Source organism: Panthera pardus, unplaced genomic scaffold (assembly GCF_024362965.1).
Source record: "Panthera pardus isolate Hobbes unplaced genomic scaffold, ASM2436296v1 HiC_scaffold_6, whole genome shotgun sequence".
In the NCBI taxonomy this organism is placed as follows: Eukaryota; Metazoa; Chordata; class Mammalia; order Carnivora; family Felidae; genus Panthera; species Panthera pardus.
In genome coordinates, this window is record NW_026526991.1 from 47,445,428 (window position 1) to 47,468,586 (window position 23,159).

General features: G+C 37.2%; 1 protein-coding gene across 3 annotated transcripts in view; it reads right to left on the bottom strand.

The window, feature by feature from the left end:
• Window positions 1-23,159, bottom strand: part of FRS2 (fibroblast growth factor receptor substrate 2) — a 110,934-nt gene that overhangs the window by 10,478 nt on the left and 77,297 nt on the right. For 2 of the 3 annotated variants that reach the window (XM_019455068.2, XM_053895838.1), the window contains one exon: window positions 6,301-6,395. The gene's annotated coding sequence lies outside the window, so the exon portion shown is untranslated. Of the gene's footprint in view, window positions 1-6,300; window positions 6,396-18,969; window positions 19,074-23,159 lie in introns of all 3 variants that reach the window. The other variant, XM_019455067.2, reaches the window with a different exon arrangement.

Here is a 23,159-nt window from a genome sequence, read left to right on the forward strand (position 1 = left end):
TTTTGATGAGGAAAATTAAGCCCAAGAAGGTATAGGGCTAAGCTAGATTTCACACATTCAGCTGCTGAATTTGCTCAGTGATAATGAGAATAGTTGCATGAGGTAGACTTCACAGAAATCTCAAATTTCCAGTTTAATTTGCAAAGGTCTGCCTATTTTTAAATTACCTTAACAAAAAACCAATTTAAGGTCTTATCTCATATGTAACACTATTTAAATGAAGTCATTTATGGAATTAACCCTTTATGGTTTGTCAGGAATTTCATATCTTTCTTTTAATAAATTTCTAAAGGGATGTTGGACTTCTAGGTTGGCAGGTATTTTGATTCTTATTATTCACTGTAGTATCCTTTATGTACCTAACCAGGCCAAAGCTGACTGGTAAATAAGACACAAAAACAAATTTGGAACAGTTCATTAAGAGAGAAAGATAACCCAAAAATCAAGCAGTAACTTAACACAGAGAATATTGGCAAACTGATACAGCATGTCTGTGTAATCCTGCTTTCCCACACAAGGTCAGAGATGGTAGGTTATAGGTGACATTAAGTGTTCAAGAACACTGCAAATGAACAAAGATAAAATTCAAAACACTACTTACAAACAAGGGAAAGAAATCAGAATGAATGTGATAATATTTGAAAAAGTGGAAGGAAAGGAAGCACAAAAAGCTACTAAATATTCAAAAACATAAATCTGGTAAAATTGGTTTAAAATTCTTCAGTTGCTCTTCATTATCTTCAGGAAAAAAATTTGAAGCTTGTCCGCATAAGGTTCTTCACAATCTCATCCCTGGCCACAGATCTAGTCTGAACTCTCCTTGTCTCTGCTTCAAGCCCTACCCAGTCATACTAAACAGTCCCCAGAGCAGCTTGTCCCCTCACACCCTTCCATGCTGCTCCTTTCCTTTCTCAAGATCCAATCAGAATACAGTGATTCAGGGAGGCTTCGCTAATTCTAAGCAAACTGGGAGGGTTACACTTTTTATGTATCCCCCAAGGCACCCTGGGCTTCCCAGTATCACAGCATTTTCACACTGTTTATTTAAGTATCGTTCTCCCTGCTCCCCCCTCCCACCCCCCCACCCCCCCCCCCCTCCCCCCGTAAGCTCCTTCCTAAGCAGGGACAGACCTTATCCAGTTTTTGCATTCCCCATGCCCTAACACGCCACCTAGCACCACAGAGCGGGGAGCTCTAAGTCTCTTGTGAGCTGAATGAATTGAACTGTACTAAATAAAGGTAAAAAAGGCTAGCAGGTATAAGTATGAGGCAGATGAAAAAGTATATTAGTGTACAAACCAAAAGAAGCGATAAATTAAATAGTAAAGTTAAGACTCATGTTTGGTAGTTTGCTCCAGGTAATATGCCAGCTAAATATCATGGCATAAAGATGATTAAGTCACAGGGGCACCTGAGTGGCTCAGTCAGGTAAGTATCCAATTCTTGATCTCGGCTCAGGTCATGATCTCACGGTTCGTGAGTTTGAGCCCTGCATTGGGCTTTGTGCTGACAGCATGGAGCCTGCTTGGGATTCTCCCCCCCCCCCCCTCTCTCTCTCTCTCTCCCCCACTCTCTCTGCCCCTCCTCAGCTCCCATTCTCTCTCTCTTAAAATACATAAATACATAAAACAAACATTAACAACAACAAAAAAAGATGATTAAGTCACAGTATGTACTTCTGAAAAGTCATGAGTCTAAAGGGAGAGACAGAGATGTAAATAGATAATGCATTATGTTTAAATCTTAGAATCTGAGAAGAGTTCTGTGGGCACAGTAAAAGGAGCAAATAACTTTCTGGGTTAACAGGGCAGGAAGCACCATTTGAACTGGTACTTAAAAAGGTGAGCAGAAACAGTGTGCTGGACACAGAACAGAAATAGGTAGTTGAGACAGATAAAAGAGTACAAAGGTCAAGGTCATGAAAGATCATGAAAGGTGATATTGCATTCAGGAGAAAGTGAGGTGTCCAATACAACTAGAATACAGGCAGGCTGTAACAAGAGCAGGGGCCAAACCATATAAAGGATCCTGAACAATGAGGTAGGATCTGGGACTCCAACTAGCTAGACGTCCTTCAGTGTCCTCCTAGTCACACGGACATGACTCTATCATGGCATTTATCATATTCTATTGTAATGTTTATCTGTCTCAACATTCACTTCACTGTAATTTCCCTAAAGATAGGAGCCTTCTCTAAGCACTAAGCATATCACCTGACATAGCACATGGTTCATCAATATTTACTTTTTAAAAATTAATGCAACTGGAGACACCTGGGTGACTCAGTTGGTTAAGTGCCTGACTCTTAATTTTGGCTCAGGTCATGATCTCATGGGTTTGTGAGATCGAGCCCCACATCAGGCTCTGCAATGACAGCCTGGAGCCTGCTTGGGATTCTCTCTTCCTCTCTCTCTCCTCTTCTCCCACTCTCTCTCTCTCTTTCTTAAAATAAATAAACAAACATGGAAAAATTAATACAGGCGTACCTTGGGGATACTGCAGGTTTGGTTCCAGACCACAGTAAAAAAGCAAGTATTGCAATAAAGCAAGTGAAATCAACTTTTTGGTTTCCCAGTGCATATAAAAGTTATGTTTAGGGGCACCTGGGGGGCTCAGTCCATTAAACCCCCAACTCTTGATTTTGGCTCAGGTCATGATCTCATGGTTTGTGAGACTGAGCCCCATGTCGGGCTCTGTACTGATGACACAGAGCCTGCTTGGGATTCTGTCTCTCTCTCTCCCTCTCTCTCTCTCTCTCTCTCTCTGCACTTCCCCTGCTCATTCTTTCTCTCTCAAAATAAATAAACCTTTAAAAAAAAGTTATGTTTACACTATATGACAGTCCATTAAATGTGTAGTAGCGTGTCCAACAAAACAATGTACTTTAATTAAAAAAGACTTCCTGCTAAAAATGCTAACCATCATTTAAGCTCTTCAGTGAGTCATCATCACTGATCTCAGATTATCATAATAAATACAATAATAAAAGAGTTTTAACTATTGTGAGAATTACCAAAATGTGACACAGAGACACAAAGTGAGCAAATGCTGTTGGGAAAATGGCATTGATAGGCTTGTTCAAAGCAAGAGTGTCACAAATCTTCAATTCATAAAAATCACAGTATCTGGAAAGCACAATAAAGCAAGGCACAATAAAACAAGGTATGCCTGAAAATATTTAATAAATTATATGATGAGAAAGAGGCAAAAGAATATTTAAAACATTTTTTTAAAGTAGAGGGATAATTGACAGAAACAAAGGCTTTTGAAAATTATACATCTATCCTTACCACTGACCTGCTCATGAATATAAAGAGCTAAAAGAATACTATGGTGTGGCTTCTGCCTCAAAACATTCAAAGGAGTGTTTTTAAATAATTCCTCAAATGAAATAAAAAATCATCCCTCTTTTTTGTTGTTGTTGTTACTGTTTTGTTTTAAAGATTTTTAAATATCTTTCTAAGTAATCTCTACACCCAACTTGGGGCTCAAACCCACAAACCCGAGATCAAAAGTCGCACGCTCCACCAGCTGGCCCGCTAGACGCCCCTAGAAAATCATTCTTCTATTTGCCACCTTCATGGGCTACCTGTTAAGGCAGCACCTCCCGTGCGGTCAGGGACATTTGAATGGCGGTGCAAACTACTTAGAAACTCTATCCACACTGAGTGTTTCAATTCGGCACAACAACAATTAATGAAAAGCCTAGCATGTGACACAAAAGCCTCATGTGCCATGCTAAGGAGAATGGATTTCATCCTACACATGATGGAAAGCCAGTAAAGAATGGGAAGCAGGAAAGCGAGTTGCTCATGACTTCATTTTAAATATATCCACCTGCAGAATAAATTTAAGTGGCAGTTCAGTTCAGAGAAGAAAAACCAGTTAGGGAATATTGAAAAATGAAATCTGCTACAGACCTAAAACCAGTGCAGCAGTAGTAGGGAGACACAAGAGATGAATTTGTAAAATATTTAGGAAGGCAAGTGAGCAGCATGAAGTGGCTGGCTAGGCATACGGGAAGGAAGAGGCAGCTTCCAGTGTGGCAGATGAAGGGGGCTGGTTCCATTACCTGAGACAGAAAAAAGCATGGTAGTTTTCAAGTGGAAGTGATGGTGGTTAGCTCAGTTTTAGCCATGTTGAGATGCTAGAGAACAACCAAATGGAGATATGCAACAGAGAGTTAAATACATGAGTATAGATTTGAAGAAGGGGTAAAATATTGATACACACAGAATATGTGAAGCTGTAAAACAGAAAACACTGCCCAAGGATAGTACCGAGAGTGGTCTACAGTTAAAATTCTGGGGAATGCAAATGTAGAAATACTGGAGTAGAGGTAAGCGAGTGAAGGAGGAAAAAAAAAATCAGAATCGTACAAACTGAAAAAAGAAAGTGTCAAGAAGGAGGGTTCCATCATGGGAGACTGGTAGAGGCGGAAACCAAACTGAAGTGAACGAATGGAAGATAAGGAAGTAGCCCCCCAGAGAACAGAAACTGCTCTTTCCCGAACAGGTTCAGAAAGGGAAGGGCAGAGCGTGACAGCGTAGACAGACATGGTTTCAAAAGAAAATATGCTGGGGCGCCTGGGTGGCGCAGTCGGTTAAGCGTCCGACTTCAGCCAGGTCACGATCTCGCGGTCCGTGAGTTCAAGCCCCGCGTCGGGCTCTGGGCTGATGGCTCGGAGCCTGGAGCCTGTTTCCGATTCTGTGTCTCCCTCTCTCTCTGCCCCTCCCCCGTTCATGCTCTGTCTCTCTCTGTCCCAAAAATAAATAAATAAATTAAAAAAAAAAAAAAAAAGAAAATATGCTGCTTGAGTTATTTGTTTTCAGATGACATAGATTTACACAGGTTTGTAATCAGTAGGTCAAGAAAGGTTAAAATTTTTAGGAAAAAAAAAAAAAACCAAAGGAAAAAAATGAGTTATATGGTAGATCAAGACAGACAGGGAGACTGGAGAAGAGGAGTTCCAGGGCTCAGAATGAGAAGTCTGCCCACAGAAGCAGGACTGCCTTGTCCTGAGGAGAGAGGGAAGAAAATAAGAATGGGTGGAACCCAGCAGAAAAACTGAAGTAGATAACACCTATCATCCTAAATTCCCTTTGTAAAACAGAAAGCAAGTTTGCAGAATGAGGGACTTGAGGCAAACGGTAGGATTATTCACCAGGGGGCTACCCACGAAAGGGAGCAGAATTATTCAGTAGGCTGCACTCAGAGTTCAGCAGAGGTTGGAGAGGAAGACGGCACTGTTTTTGCAGCAGTGCTCAGCCGTCCAGAGGGCAGATGGTTCTGGAGACCCAGGCTCAGAGAGTAAGAGGACAAGGAAATTAGAGGATACTGGCAATAAGGGGGTTTGAAGTGATGGAACATCAGGTCCGGTCGGGAAAGAAGTAAAAAAAGAAGAGGGCTGATGAAATGGAAAAACCAGAGGCAAAAAGGAACAGGAGGCCTCCGTAAGGTTAAAGAAAAGGCTCAGTCTGAGTGAGAGACTAGACAGCTGGAGCAACGGGAGGTTGTGGTCAATCTTCCAACACAGAAGGAGACTTTTTAGTGTGGAGCTCTCTTGCACGTCTCTGACTCCTCCTCCAGAACCACAAACTCCTAGGCAAGGGGAAAGGCAAGATACTAGATATTCTGCATTTATGACCACCAGATTAATATTTGGAGACCACATCTGAGTTATGTAAGACTTAATAATGTGCACTAAAACTGTAAATACTTGATAAGAAACCATATGATTTCACCATCTTACCCAACCAAATTCATAACTCAGCAAAAACCTATATAGACTAACTATGCTCACTCAAGAAAGTAGCTGAGATTACATTCAAGAACAAAAGATAGCTACCGTTTGGGAAGATTGGTATTGCACCAAGTTGCCTGAATATTTTTATTTTTTTAATGTTTATTTATTTGGGGGGGGGGGGGGGTGCATGCAGAGAAAGAAGGAGACACAGAATCTGAAGCAAGCTCCAGGCTCTGAGCTGTCAGCACAGAGCCCAACACAGGGCTCCAGGGCTCAAAGTCACAAACAGTGAGATCATGACCTGAGGCAAAGTCAGATGCTCAACTGACTGAGCCACTGAGGCGCCCCTGATTATTTTAAATTTGTAAACATTGGCTTAGTTTAATTAAAGCCACTTGTCCTTATTCTTTGGAGGGGATAGCAACTCAGGCCTCAATGTGACTACATTCAAGAAAACAATTAAAATATCCTGTTTAATTTGTGGGGAAAAAAAAAGAGAATATAATTTGTGAACTTAATGTTTTTCTTTTTTTTTAAGATAAACCTCAACTTACCTAGATCTAGCCATTAATATTCTTAGCCTCTTCTGCAGCATCAGGAGTTTAATCATTCTTCAAAATACCATGTTTTCTTTGTTTGGTGACTTAACCTAGAAACAGAAAAAAGGCAAGAATTTATTTCTCTTAAAGCAATGATTTTCCTTATAAGACTTCCAGTAGCACTGTTAGTTCAGTTAATCTATTTAAATAAACTCAAAAGTATAAAAATCTGATAAATATAGAAGATCTATTTTTAAAATTAAAATGACATGTACATGTTACCATTCACACAGCCTTTTCAAAGGAAGAAGTAAACATGCTATATAGTCTAAGTTCTATAATGTTTGGATATCAGAACCTTCATAAGTCATTGACCGGCTTCTCCACTACAGCTATGACACTGGACAACTCACTTCTCTATACTTATCTCCTCAGCCATAAAATGAGAGGTCAGACTAAACCACCTCCGACGTTCCTTTCCAACTCTAAAACCCCATTTCATCCTGTGGCAGGCTAATTCTCCACTTCCAGTCACTTTTCTTAAACCTTTCTGGCACTCCTCCCAAAGAGCAGACTTTAGAGTCCACTTGCTGTACCTTCCTAGTCTACAAGGCCCCTCCAGAACCAAATCAGAGGAGTCAGTTCATTAGGACTGTCATTAGTCAAGTCAGTCATTAGAACAAGCATGTCATAGAGTCACAGGATAACGGTATAACTTATAGCAATAAATTACAATTTAAAATTTCAAGAGATTCCAACATACTTTTGGGAAATTTCTGGTCAATCAATTCCCTTTTTATAACACAGAAAATATCAAACTTAAACATGGGCACTAACATTTACTGAATAACTACACTGTATCAGGCATGAGGGGTTTTGCAAATAGTCTCATTTTAATCTATATATTAACTAGAGTTAACAAATGATTGATTCCCAAAATGAACATTTCCAGGTATACCTGGCCGGCTCAGTCTGTTGGGCGTTTGATTCTTGATATGGCTCAGGTTATGATCCCAGGGTCATGGTCAAAGGATTGAGCCCTGCATCGGGCTCTGCACTGAGCATGGAGCCTACTTAAGATTCATTCTCTTTCTCTCTCTCTCTCTCTCAGGGCACCTGACTGGCTCAGTGGTATAAGTGTCTAACTTTGGCTCAGGTCATGATCTGGCAGTTTGTGGGTTTGAGCCCTGTGTTCGGCCCTGTGCTGACAGCTCAGAGCCTGGAGCCTGCTTCAGATTCTGTGTGTCCCGCTCTCTCTGCCCCTCCCCCACTCACACTCTCTCTCTCTCTCAAAAATAAACATTAAAAAAAAAAGATTCTCTCTCTCCCTCCCCCTCCCCCCACTCTCTAAGAAGATAAAAATTAGATAAATTAAATAAAATAAATTTAAGAAACTACAAAATGAACATTTCTAAATCATGAATCCACATGCAAACAAAATTTTCAATTTTGGACTTCAAACCTATATACAAAATCAGCAGTTCAGCCAGGTGTGTTGTGCCCCTCATAAGCTGCTGCTACAGCCCATGTTAGAGCGGGCGGCTACCCAGTGCCTCTGCTTTAGCACACCCTTCTTTTCTCCAGGAGATTAGCATATATCATGCTTTTTGGCTTATAAAATTATGTGGCTAATTCCAACACAAATCATTGCTCTTACAAGAATACACATTGTTTGTTCATCTCTCTCTCCTGAGAGATGTCAGCCAATTAACTCAGGAAAATCTCTCTTCTCATTGATTCCACTTACAAGCATCTCACAACCTCCTTTCTGAAATAAGTTTAATTATAGTAAATATGACTAACAGAAGTGACAGTGATCCTTCTATAACCCTATACCAAGGAATAATCTTAAGTTTTGAAATAAAATATATCAAAGAATCAGTGTACCAACCTATAAGGCTCTAGAAAATATTGAAAAGCATCCAACAAAATCTATGAAAACTTTTTATTCTGTCCTACCTTCAGTCCTCTTTTTTTTTCTTTTCCTAATTTTTTTTATTTGAGTAAAAGACACATAACATAAAATTGATTATCCTATCTATTTTTAAGTGCACAGTTTATGAGAGTTAGATATATTCAATATTGTTGTGCAACCAATATCTAGAACTTCTTCATCTTAAAAGATCGAAACTCTGTACCCATTAAATAGCTCATTTCCCCTCCCAACTAATGCTGGCAACCACCATTCTACTTTCTGTTTTTATGAGTTTGACTACTCTAGGTACCGTATATAAATGAGATCACAGTATTTATCTTTTTTGTGCCTGCCTTATTTCACTAGGCATGATGTCCTTAAAGCTTAGCCATGCTGTAACAGGTGTCACAGTTTCCTTTTAAAGCTGGAACAATATTCCACTACACACACACACACACACACACACACACACAGACACACAGACACAGACACACAGACACACACACACACACACACCAGATTTTGCTTATCCATTCATCTATTGATGGACATTTATCCACCTTTTAGCTACTGTGAATAATGCAGCTGCTAACATGAATGTACAGATATCTTTGAGACTGTGATTTCAATTCAATGCTGCTGATCACAGGGTAATTCTATTTTTTATTTTGTGAGGAACTGACATTCTGTTTTCCTCAGCAGCTGTACCACTGATGTTCCCACGAGTATGCCTAAGAGTTCCAATTTCTCCACATCCTCACCAACATGTTTTCTGTTTTTGTTTGTTGGTATTAGCCATCCTAATGGGTATGAGATGTTATCTCCATGTAGTTTTGATTTGCATTTCCTTAATAATTAGTGATCTTGAGCATGTTTTTATGTGCTTAGTAATCATTCATATATCTTCTTTGGTGAAATGTCTATTGGCCTTGGCCTATTTTTGAGTTGGTATGTTTTTTAGTTTTGGACTCTAAAAATTTTTTTTAAGTTTATTGATTTATTTTGAGAGAGAGACAGAGAGAGTGAGCAGGGGAGGGGCAGAGGGAGAGGGAGACAGAGAATCCCAGGCAGGCTCCGTGCTGTCAGTATGGAGCCTGATGTGGGGCTTGAACTCATGAACCATGAGATCATGACCTGAGCCGAAGCGAAGAATCGGACGCTTAACCAACTGAGCCACCCAGGCGCCCACCCCTGTTCCGGACTTTTAGAAGTTCTCTATATATTTTGCATATTAATCTCTTATCAAATATGTGGTTTGCAAATATTTCCCCCCATTCCATGGGTTGCCATTTTCAGTCTGTTGAATATTGTCTTTTCATGTACAAAATTTTTTATTTTTCGTGAAGTCCAATTTGTCTATTTTTGCCTTTGTTGCCTATGCTTCTGGTGTCATACCCAAGAAAGCAGTGCCAGATCCAATGTCGTGAAGCTTTTGTTTAATGTTTTTTTTTTCTAAGAACTATATTGTTTTATGTTATATTTACGTCTTTGACCCTTTTTGAGTTAATTTTTGTATGGGTGTTAGGTGAGGGTACAAGTTCATTCTTTTGCATGTGGATATCCAGTTTCCCGAGCACCATGTTTTGAAAAGATTGTCCTTTCCCCATTGAATGGTATTGGCACTTTTGTCAAAACTTAGTTGACCATATATGTGAGGGTTTGTTTCTGGATTCTCTATTCTATTCCACTGGTCTATCAGTCTGTCTTTATGCCAATACCATACTGTTTGATTACTGTAGCTATGTAATAAGTTTTGAAATCTGGAAGTGTGAGTCGCCCTGTTTTGCCTTTTTAAAAATACTTTAAAAAAATGTTTATTTATTTTGAGAAAGAGAAAAAGAGAGTTCAAGCAGGGGGACTGAGACAAAGAGAGAAGAGAGGGAATCCCAAGTAGGCTCTGTGCGTCAGCACAGATCCAATGTGGGGTTCGATCCAACAAACCATAAGATCGTGACCCGAGCTTTAAAATCAAGAGTTAAATGCTTAACCAACTGAGCCACCCAAGTGCCCCCTGTTCTTTTTCAAAAAAATGTTTTGGCTATTTGGGGTCCCCTGAGATTCTATATAAATTTTAGGGTGGGTTTTTCTATTTTTTGAAAAAAAAAAAAAAAAAAAACACCACTGGATTTTGATAGGGGTTGCACTGAATCTGCAGCTCTCTTCGAGGAGCACTCACATTTTAACAATATTACATCTTCTAATCCATGAACACAGGTGTGTTTAGTTATGTCTTCCTTAATGTCTTTCAGCAATGTTTTGTAGATTTTGTTGTACAAGTCTTTCACCACCTTGGTTAACTTAATTCGTAAGTATTTTATTGATGCTACTGTAAATGGAACTGCTTTTGTAATTTCCATTCAGATTGTTCACTGCTAGTATATAGAAATGTAACTATTTTTTGCATATTGACTTTGTATCCTAGTATTTTGCTGAATTTGTTTATCAGTCCTAAAAAATTTTTGTGTGTGGAATCTTTCAATACATATGAGATCATATCATCTGCAAACAGATAGTTTTACTTCTTCCTTTCCAATTTGGATGCCTTCTATTTCTCCTTCTTGCCTAACTGCTCTGGCTAGAACTTCCAGTACTATGTTGAATAAAAGTGGTGAAAGCAGGCATCCTTGACTTGTTCCAATCTTAGAGGAAAGTCTTACAGTCTTTCAGTACTGAGTATGATGTTCACTGTGTGGTTTTCAGAGGTGGCTTTTGTCATGTTGAGGTAGTTTCCTTCTATTCCTCATTTTTTAAATTTTTCTACGATGAAAAAATATTGAATTTTGTCAAATGCTTGTTCTGTATCAGTTGAGATGATCATGTGGTTTTTTTCCCTTCACTTCATTAATATGGTACATTATAATGATTGATTTTTCTATGTTGTACCACTCTTGCATTCCAAGAATAAATCTCACTTTGTCATGTGGGATTTAATATGTTTCTGATTTACATATTAAATGTATGCTTGTATTTGCTAGTATTTTGGGGAGGATTTTTGCAACAATGTTCATAAGGGATATTGGGGGGCACTTGGTTGACTGACTCAGGCAGTGGAGCATGCGACTCGATCTTGGGGTTGTGAGTCCAAGCCCCATGCTGGGTGTAGAGATTACTTAAAAATAAAATCTGTAAAAAAAAAAAAAGGATCTTGGTCTGTAGTTTTCAGTGTCTTTGCCTGGGTTTGGCATCAGGGTAATGCTGTCCTCATGGAATGAATTAAGAGGTGTTCCCTCTTCAGTTTTTTGGAAAAGTTTGAGAAGGACTAATGTTAACTCTTTAAATGTTTGGTAGAACTCAACAGTGAAACCAATCCTCTTCTAGTCAGGATATTTTTGATTACTGGTTCAATCTCCTTACTAGGCCCATTCAGATTTTCTATTTGTGATTTTCTTGGTAGATTTTATTTCTAGGAATTTGTCCTTCATCAATGCTATCTAATTGATTGTTAAATACATTGTTAGTGTACAATTGTTCATAGTACTCTCTTATAGTACTTTTTATTTTGGTAAAATCAGTAATAATATCTCTACTTTCATTTCTTAATTTAGTAATTTGAATCTTCCCTCTTTTTTCTTTATCTAGTAAACATTTGCCAACTTTGTTGTCTTAAAGAATTAACTTTTTATTTCATTGCTTTTTTTTTTCCTATTCTCTGTATAACGTATCTCTGCTCTAAACATCATTATTTCCTTCCTTCTGTTATCCTTGGTTTCAGTTTGTTCTTCTTTTTCTAGTTCCTTAAGTTAGTTATGTTGTCATTTTGAAGTTTTCCTAATTTTTTAATGTAAGCACTTATAGCTGTAAATTTCCCCCTTAGTACTGCTTTCTCTGGATCCCATTCTTTTTGGCATGTTTCTATTTTCATTTATCTCTAAGTATTATCTAATTTTCCTTGCGATTTCTTCTTTGATACACTGATTGTTTAAAAGTGTGTTAATTTCCAGAATTTTATGATTTTTCTCCAGTTTTCCTTCTGTTGTTGATTTTTAACTTCACCCCCATGGTTAGAGAAGATACTTTGTATGATATCTATTTTTTAAAATGTATTAAGAATTAATCTACAGCCTGACATATCATCTATCCTGAAAAATGTCCCATGTGTACTTGAGAAAAACGTGGATGCTACTACCATTGGGTAGCGTGTTTCGTTTGTTTGTTAGATTCAGTTGGTTATGTACTCTAGTTCCTTACTGATATTGTCTAGTTGTTCTATCCATTATTGTGAGTAGGGTACTGAAGTCTCCAACTACTATTGTAAAACTGTCTATTTCTCCCTTCAATTCTGTCAGTTTTTACTTTGTATATTTTGATGATCTGTCATTAGGTACATAAATGTTTATAATTGCTATACTTTCTTGCTCTGTTGAATATTTTATTAATATATAATATTCTTGTCTCTTACAAACTTTTTAAATTTATAGTCTATTTTATCTGATATTAGTACAGCCACCTCCGACCTCATTTGGTTACAATTTGAATGCAATATATATTTCCATCTTTTCACTTTCAATCTACTTGTCTTTGGATCTCTAAAGTGAGCCTCTTGTAGACAGCATATAGTTGGATCATGTGTTTTTATCCATTATGCCAATCTGTCTTTTGATTGGAGAGTTTAATGAATTTACAATTAAAGTAATTACTGATACGAAGGGACTTCTGTCATTTTGCTATTTGTTCTCTATATGTCTTAAGGTTTTTTGTCCCTCATTTCCTACATTACTGTTTTTGTGTTTAGGTTTTTTGTTTTTTTTTTCCTGTAGTGAAATGTTTAAATTTCTTTCTGATTTCCTTTTGTGTGTGTTTTCTACAGATATTTTCTTTGTGGTTATCATGGGGATTAGATCACATCCTAAAGTTATAATAATCCAATGTGAATTTATACCAGCTTAACATCAATAACATATAAAAACTCTGCTTTCTTACATCTCCATCCCCACTCCTTTCAGTTACTGATGTCCCAAAGCTCTGTGCTTATACTCATAGTGCCCAAAAAGATAAACTAATAATTCTTTTCCGATGTTATTAGTTTCTTATATAGAAAACAAAAGAATTACAAGCCACAATTACAATATTAGCCTTTTTTCACCTTTAAATGTTATTCGTCTCTCAATCATGTAGAAAACAAAAAATGCAGTTATAAATCGTTGTTGCAACAGTACTAGTTTTTATAATTCCCCTGTATTCATCTCCAGTGAGATCTTCATTTCTCCATATGGCTTCAAGTTACTGTCTAGCATCCTTTCATTTCACGTTGCAGAACTCCCTTGAAAATTTCTTACAGAGCAGGTCTAGTGATAATGAACTTCCTCAGCTTTTGTTTATCTGGGAATGTCTTAATTTCTCCCTTACTTTTAGAGGACAGTTTGGCCAGATACAGAATTCTTGGTTGGCACTTTTTTTCTATATTTATTTTTCAGAGAGAGAGAAAGAATGCAAGCAGGGAAAGGGCAGAGAGAGAGGGAGACGCAGAATTCAAAGCAGGTTACAGTCTCTGAGCTGTCAGCACAGAGCCCAACACAGGGCTCAAACTCATGAACTGTGAGATCATGACCTGAGTCGAAGTCGGATGGTTAACCATTGAGCAACCCAGGTGCCCCAGGCAGTTTTTTTCTTTTAGCACTTTGAATACATAAGCCCACTGCCACCTGGCCTCCAAAGTTTTTAACTTTGCAATTTGCTGATAACTTTATTGAAGATCCCTTATATATGATGATTTGCTTCTCTCTTGCTGCTTTCAAGATTCCTTGTGTTTGGCTTTAGAAAGTTTAATTAAAATGTATCTTGATGTGGCAATCCCTATCAAAACAACACCAGCATTCTTTACAGAGCTAGAATAAACAATCCTAAAATTTGGAACCAAAAAACAAAAAACAAAAAACAAAAAACACCCAAATAGCCAAAGCAATCTTGAAAAAGAAAACCAAAGCTGGAGGCATTACAATCCCAGACTTCAAGCTGTATTACAAAGCTGTAATCATCAAGACAGTATGGTACCGGCACAAGAACAGACACTCAGATCAATGGAACAGAATACAGAACCCAGAAATGGACCCACAAACGTATGGCCAACTAATCTTTGACAAAGCAGGAAAGAATATCCAATGGAATAAAGACGGTCTCTTTAGCAAATGGTGCTGGGAAACCTGGACAGCGACATGCAGAAGAATGAACCTGCACCACTTTCTTATACCATACACAAAAATAAACTAAAAATGGATGAAAGACCTAAATGTAAGACAGGAAGCCATCAAAATCCTCAAGAAGAAAGCAGGCAAAAACCTCTTTGACCTTGGCTGCAGCAACTTCTTACTCAACACGTCTCCAGAGGCAAGGGAAAAAAAAGCAAAAATGAACTACTGGGACCTCATCAAGATAAAAAGCTTTTGCACAGCAAAGGAAACAATCAGCAAAACTAAAAGGCAACCGATGGAATGGGAGACGATATCTGCAAACATATCAGATAAAGGGTTAGTATCCAAAATCTATAAAGAACTTACCAAACTCAGCACACAAAAAACAAATTATCCAGGGAAGAAATGGGCAAAAGCCATGGATAGACACTTCTCCAAAGTAGACATCCAGATGGCCAACCGACACGTGAAAAAATGTTCAACATCACTCATCATTAGGGAAATACAAATTAAAACCACAATGAGATCCCACCTCACACCTGTCAGAATGGCTAACATTAACAACTCAGGCAACAACAGATGTTGGCAAGGATGCGGAGAAAGAGGATCTCTTTTGCATTGTTGGTGGGAATGCAAGCTGGTGCAGCCACTCTGGAAAACAGGAAGTATGGAGGTTCCTCAAAAAATTAAAAATAGAACTACCCTACAACCCAGCAATTGCACTACTAGGTATTTATCCAAAGGATACAGGTATGTTGTTTTGAAGGGGCACATGCACCCCAGTGTTTATAACAGTGCTACTGACAATAGCCAAAGCATGGAAAGAGCCCAAATGTCCATCGATGGATGAATGGATAAAGAAGATGTGGTATATATATACAATGGAGATTATTCAGCAATCAGAAAGAATGAAATCTTGCCATTTGCAACTACATGGATGGACCTAGAGGGTATTATGCTAAGTGAAATTAGTCAAAGAAAAATATTATAACATATTATATGTTCACAGATGAACATAAGGGAGGGGAATCAAAAATAATATAAAAACATGGAGGGGGGGCGCCTGGGTGGCGCAGTCGGTTAAGCGTCCGACTTCAGCCAGGTCACGATCTCGCGGTCTGTGAGTTCGAGCCCCGCGTCAGGCTCTGGGCTGATGGCTCGGAGCCTGGAGCCTGTTTCCGATTCTGTGTCTCCCTCTCTCTCTGCCCCTCCCCCGTTCATGCTCTGTCTCTCTCTGTCCCAAAAATAAATAAAAAACGTTGAAAAAAAAAAATTAAAAAAAAAAAAAAAACATGGAGGGGACAAAACATAAGAAACTCTTAAATATAGAGAATAAACAGAGGGTTGCTGGAGGGGTTGTAGGAGGGGGGGGATGGGCTAAATGGGTAAGGGGCTTAAGGAACCTATCCCTGAAATCGTTGTTGCACTACATGCTAATTTGGATGTAAATTAAAAAATAAATAAATTTTTAAAAATGTGTCTTGATGTGTGTCTCTTTGAGTTAATCTAAATTATTCAGTGCAAAGAGCTCCTCGGACGTTTACATTCATCGGTTCTTTCATCAAATTTGGGATGTTTTCAGCCCTTATTTCTTCAAATATTCTCTCTTCTAGCACTCCAATATGTATGTTGCTCCACTTGACTGTATCCTACAGGTCTCTTAGATTCTGTTCATTTTTCTTCAGTTTGTTTGATCTGTTCACTTTTTTTCAATCTGTTTTCTGTTCCTCAGACTTGATAATTTTCATGGTCCTATCTTCATGTTTGCTGACTCTTTGTTCTGCCTATTCACATCTGCCTTTGAATCTACTAATTTTTCCATTTTAGTTATTGTACTTTTCAGCTCCAGGATTTGATTTCTTTTTATTTATTCCTTTATTGGTATTTGTTTTCCAAATCTTCCTTTAGTTCTTTCAGTATCTTTAAGACAATTGTTTTTGTCTTTGTGTAATATATCTGTCATCAGGACTTTTTCAAGGGCAATTTCTGTTGATTTCTTTTTTTCCTTCAAATGGGCCATACTTTCTTATTCCTTTGCCTTGTGATTTTGTTGTTGTTGAAAAGTGGTATTTTAATCTAATGTGGTAGAAATCAGATTTTCCCCTTTGCTGTTTTTTGCCATTTTATTTTTTTGATTGTCATAGGCTCCCTCTTTTGCCAACAGTCAGCCTAAGATATAAACTTAAGGTCTTCTCAGGTCTTTTCTGGGCCTTTTTCTGGGCATGTGTAGTCACTTTTGAAATCTCCCTGTATATGCAGTTGTTTTAGAATGTTGTAGTCTTTAATGTCTGTTTCCCAGAGGGGGAGAAAGAGAAAACTGAATGGGGCAAAAGAAGGTGCTAGCCCTTTAAATCTCCCAGAAGTCACTTCAGCTGGAGGGGAAGAGCTTACAACAACAGGGAGAGGCTCAACAACAGTGGTTGACTGCCCATCTCTTCCTGTGTACCTCTGTGATCAGAAGCAGCAGTCAGTGACCCAAGCACAGATTTCTGACATTTGGAAGAGAAGATCCTTTTTGCCTATCTTGGTTCTCACAAGCTATGTGTAAGCTACACAGGACTAGGAGAAGAAGATGGGTAGCTGTGCTGAGAGCTGAAACTGACCAAAATTAATCACAATTTATAGCCAAGCCTTCTTCAAGCAGATGCAAATCTTTAATAACTCCAATTTACCAAAACAGTTATGTAAGATCCTGCCAGGGCAACTGTTGCCGATGTGGGGAGACTGATTCCTGATGCTTCCTATTTTACCATGTTCCCAGAATTCTCTCTGAACCTCTTTTTGAGTATCAATATATATATTCATTTTTGTTATTTTATTACTTGATTATTAGCACTGCCAAAGTACCATGAAGTTCTTTGCTTGCTTTTTCTACGCAAACATTTAGTATGTCAGTTGTATCAGGGATTAATAGACATTATGGCCTCATTTAAAAGGATATACAAGAACACATTCTGAGTTCTGAATAACTGATATACCAAAGCACTCCTGGAATGAAACAACCCAATGGACCACAGTGTCCTGCCTTTGACTCTGAAACATGAATGTCTCAGATACTCTCCATGACTTCTTAACTGTCTTTGGTTTCTTCCCAGAAGCAGAAGGCTTACAAAAGGTGATTTGGAGGTAGTGAGAGGAAAGAGATAGTTATAGACACTACATGGAGCCATAATCTTGCTGTAACATGGATATTACTTTATAAAATACATATCTACATGAGAGCAACTATGATTCCACTAAAGCCCTCACTATATGCTAGACAGATTCATTTGGATTATCTCAATCTATACAACCACCCAATGAGGTAGGTACTAGCATTATTTCTCTGTTCCAAATGAAGAAACCAAGGCTTAAAGAAGTTAGGTAGCTTTCCCAAGTCAATAGCTGATAAGAAGAAGATCCAGGATTAAATCTGAATCTGACTCCAAAGCCCAAGCTCTTATTAATTAAAATATATAAAAAGCTTAAAACAGTGTCTAGTATATAGTAAGCAATTAGATGTTAGCCACTGAAATAATAATAATTGATTTTAAAACGATGTTTTAAATGGCAATCAGTCAACCTCTCTGTGCCTAGGTTTCCTCATTTATAGCATTAGGATACCTATTCACAGAGTTATTGTGAAAACCAAATAAATTCTAGCTATAAAAACATTTAGAAAAACATATATAATATGTGTATATACGTTTAATAATATGTTTAAAAAGACAAGGAATTATTATATCACCACTACAGGTAAAAATCTCTTGTATTACAAAGGGGCCTTTTGCTCTCTAAGCACAGAAGCCTAGAACTTAAGCACTATCCTCATAACAAGAGTTACATTAATAAATTTAGTAAAGCTGTCCTAAATCATTCCAATATGATTCTTGCAGAATGACAAGCAAAGAGAACACTGAACTCTATTCATGAGTGTGATTATAAATTTGGTGCTTAGGAAGGTATATTTGCTCTTTCAGTTCACTAGCACTGTGGGTGAATTTGGCTTATACTACAGTAGTTCTGTTCAAATGTAGCCAGGACAGAATATCTATAGTTAGAAGCATAGCAATATAACTCTAAATTTGGGGCACAGCTAACTCCACATTTAATTATATTAAAACAATCAAGAGAATGGTATTCAAAAACCTTGTTCTTTGTGTCAGTGGTTTGGTTATTTTTAAACTACTGGGAAGGTCTTTTTTTTTTTTTTTTTTTTTGATTGATACATATTAGTTTTCTGCTTATTTTAACACTGCTAAGGATTTTTTATTATTTATATTATTCTAAGGAAGAGTTAAAAAACAAACAAACAAGCTAAGGGGAGAGATTTCTCAGTATATTCTGCTAGTCACAAAACCAGAGCCATTCTGTGAAAAGTAAGGACACCTGCAACAGTTTCCTTGTTAGCTGAAAAAATTTAAAGTACACATGAACACACAAAACCAAAAAGTTCCCAATTATCTTTTAAGCTTCTATCCATGAATATGGTTGTATCTGCATATTCCTAAATAGATTTTTCTTCCTTTAGGTTTTTTATTTTACTAGGGGCTATGGTGGTGAACCACTTTGCAGTTCAGAACCCTTTAACCACCCCCTCCTTTTTAAACTTTACAAAAAAACAAAAATAAAAAACTCTTCAAAATTAATTATATTACTTACAAATCACTTCAATATCTGGTACTTTATTTTCTGGAAACTCTTTATGTCTAATCTAAATTCCTGGTACTGCAATTTAAACCAGATTCCTCTCATTTCTGTTTTCTCTGTAAGAGATAAGTAAAACCAGGATGATCAAGAAAAGGTAAGCACATACTTATATATATTTAAACTGTTGTCAATTCATTTTCCTGTGAGTAAATCTAAAATGTTAACAAGGCAAGGGCAATCCAGATCAAGAGTATATGCAGAAGCACAGAAGTCTAATAGGGCATGGCCTGCTCCAGACATAGCAAATAATTTCTTACAGCTGGAAGACAGGGTATGCCCAGGAAAATATTAAGAGATATAGGTAGGAAGACAGGCTCGTGCCATTTCCTGAGGGGCCAGTTTGTACTTTCACAGTTCACATTCTCCCTTAGAATCTGAAAGATGCCACTCATGTCTTAACCAAAATACCATCCTATAGAGGCAGAAAATCTAGAGTACATACAAGGAGAACTTGTAATTCCTAAGAATACAGTCCATGGTGTTTTACTTTCTATGATGCCCAAAGTCTAACCTACAGTCACAGTCACAGCATCCATCTATAAACATGAATATTCTCCTAACAGCATCTGAGCTTGCCTGCAGTGAGTGTGTCACTGTAGGACGATGACCTGAAGTTCAGATACTTCTTCCAGACCTAAAAAAAAGTTACCCACTCTGACTTCATATTTCACACTGATCTGAAAAAAGTCACTTTCAATCATGCATTTTAAGAATGAAATAAAAGAATCTGTAGCTATATCTTTACTATCTATCAACAATTGTGTGTGTACTTAGCAAATACTGAGAAAGTGGTATTAAAATGGCTTGCTAAAAATAAGAGAAATTAAAATGGAAGATTATATAAAACACCACTCTACCTTTAAGTATACTGGTCATAATTCAATCCTGGAATCATCTATAACTTTGGAATATATTACACCTAGAAACACTGCTAATGAAATTTATATAATTAAGTTTGAGTGTCCGTAATCTCTGTCCCAAGATATAAAAACACAACTACACATGTGCAAACCCAGAAGATGAGTCACTCTACTCTAGCTAAGTCAATAATGGTAATCAGTACCAACGGCAACAATTCCAGCATCTTCAAGCATAGGAAAAAAAATCAACCTTGGGACCTCTCAAACCCTTAGTTTAGAACTTTATATTGCAATCTAAAAATATGTACAAGGAAATCAAATACTGTCCTCCAGTAACATCAAAGTGCCAAATATTCTATATGACAGATCATGTAGCTCTCGCCACTAAAAATCCACAGACCACACCACAGAAAGCAGTCATGTAAGACAGCGGTAAGAAAGAATAGGTGTTCTCCAGAAATGCCTGAAAACTGGAATAAATATATTTGGTCTTATGGAGATGGTGCATTCAATTTTCTGTGAGTATTGTGTAACAAAATTCAATGTTCAGATTCTTCAGCTCAGTTATTTCTATATATGAATTCATACAACAGCATCAAATTAACAAGTGATAGCTTAAGCCTCAAAATAAACTTCTAGCTTATAAATTTAATAATAGACAGTAGTTCACTAGCCTAGATCAAACTCTAGCATAATATTTAACCTATGACATTTTACTAAACTGAGCAACAGCAAGAGGTAAAATCTAAGTATCAATTTTACAGAATTTTTCTTAATAATGGTTCTTAAAAAGCATTTGGCTTTATTCTTTAAAACAAAACACTAAATGCAAGCCACTCTAACTTCAGACGTCATGTGAAATATGCAACTTATTCAATATCAATCAAGCAATAAATATCCATAAAATGATGCAACATTGCAAGAGAATCTCTAGGCATCTTCGCTTTTTATATTATATGCTTAACCTAGAACTAAATAAACATTAATGAAAGGAAATAAAGTGGTAATTTGAAAAACTGAATATGTAAGTGGAATATACCATAAATCTGTATTTCCAAACACAGGTGGATATCATGCTAGTACAAGACTCCTATTAAAAGCCTAAATATTGACTGTGTGTACACAGAATGTATACACATAATCTACTTAAAGTAAGGTTAGCCAAATGCCAAGCAACTCTAAATAACCCTCAAAACAAATTGCTTCATGAACAGCTCAGATTCTGCATTTAACTCAATCTAAATGCTCTTAAACATAACCTCAAAGGAAAATAAACTTGATTATTTATTTTCCACTTTTAGAGCAATGCATTCAAAATTACTGCTATAATCTAGCATTAAAATTATCTGATTCAAGTACACCATTAATAAAAATGGTTGATATATGTGTTTTCTAACACTCCCCAACCTCCCAAAATGCCCCCCACCACAAAGTTAACCAGAAATAGTTACATCAGAGTACATCTTTCCACGTATGGGGCCATTAATAAGCATTGTTTAAAGAACATTTAATGACCAAAAAATGTTCATGGTATAAAGTTAAAGCAGGAAAGAAAGAACAGATCTGTTCTTTTAAAATGCAATATGGTATCCTGGATTGGATTCTGGAACAGAAAAAGGACATTCGTGGATAAACTGGGGAAATCCAAATAAAGTCTGTAGTTAACAGTATTGTTAATTTCTTAGTTTTGAAATATGTGTCACAGTAACTATATGAGATTAACATTAGGGAAGGGGCGACTGGGCGGCTCAGCTGGTTAAGCATCCAACTCTTGATTTCACCTCAGGTCATAGCTCATGGTTTCTGAGTTCAAGCCCTACATCGGGCTCTGCGCTGACAGTGTGGAGCCTGCTTGGGATTTCTCTCTTTCTTTCTCTCTCTCTAAGTAAATAAATAAAATAAACTTAAAAAAAATAAAAAAGATTAACGTCAGGGAAAGCCAGGTAAAGGGTATATGAGAATCTCTGCAGTATCTTTTCAACTTTTCTGTGATTCTAAAATTGTTCCAGAAAAAAAAAGGGTTTTTTTTTTTTAAAGTTACTCTTTGTGCCCAGTAGCAAAATAAGAGGCTTCTCATTTTAAAAAATAACATCCACACTTATTTTTCTTTCTCCCACACCTACACAAAATACATGCATCCAGAAAAAAACACTACATTAAAACACACTAAAGTATTAATATTTGGTTCACCGATGGTAGGATGAAAAGCACATTTTTCTCTTTATATTTTCTACAGTGTGAATTACTTTTATAATCAACAATAAATTACTAACTAAAGAATATACAAATCAATACTTTATTAAGACTTCTTGTGAAAGAAAAGCTATAAATGTCTAGGCAGAGCCCAAAGGCAGACTATATACAAAACAGGTTAGGGCAGAGTGTGGAGAATGTGGTGGCCAAGGGAAACTGCCAGGAGTATTTAAGTAGGCATAACCCAATTAGTAAATGTTGGAAACCTGCCAATACACAGAACTTAACATCCACTCTGAGGCTAAAGGTGCTCACGGCCAGCAAAGTTGTAATCAGAATTCACGTCTTAGGGGAATGTCCTGAAGGGCCCCCACGATACTAAGAATTTATGGAGATGTATAGCTTGGGTTTATTCCAAACAAAAATAATGCAGTTGGGGGCACCTTCCTGGCTCAGCTGGTGGAGCATGCAACTCTTGATCTCAGGGCTATGAGTTCAAGCCCCACACTGGATGTAGAGATTACTTAAAAAAATAAAATCTTTAAAAAAAAATGCAGTTGGACATCTGGTACACAACTACCCACTGAGAGCTTCTAGAAACATTCTTCAGTACCATGGTGTGCTCTTTAGGTATTTCTCCTCTACTTAAGAACAGTAAGAAGAACAAGAGAAGTATGTTAAAATCTCTTTGCTTTGCTTTTCCCAGATGCTAGAAGACAGTTATAATCAAGGATTTCAGAGTGTCCAAGACCCAATGTTCTTTTGAGCCTTGATAAATATTTGTCTAGAGAACAATCTTTCAGTGAAGACTGCTGGGAACTATTTTCTTCATTCTTCAAATGGGGAAATGAAGTGAAAAAATTAATCAAAATTTCATTGAAAGCCAAATTCTGAATTTTTAGTTTTCTTGTCTACCACTTTAACAAAGACAATATGCACTTTTTCCCTAGAGCTTCCATGGTTTGTTTTCCTTCAGTTGTACCTTGATTTTAAACTCGAGATATCGATCAACCAAGGTGAACATAATGCCAAAGAGCTATATTCAAAAGTATAGCTAAGATCACTGGGGATATTCCCTCTGAGCACTCT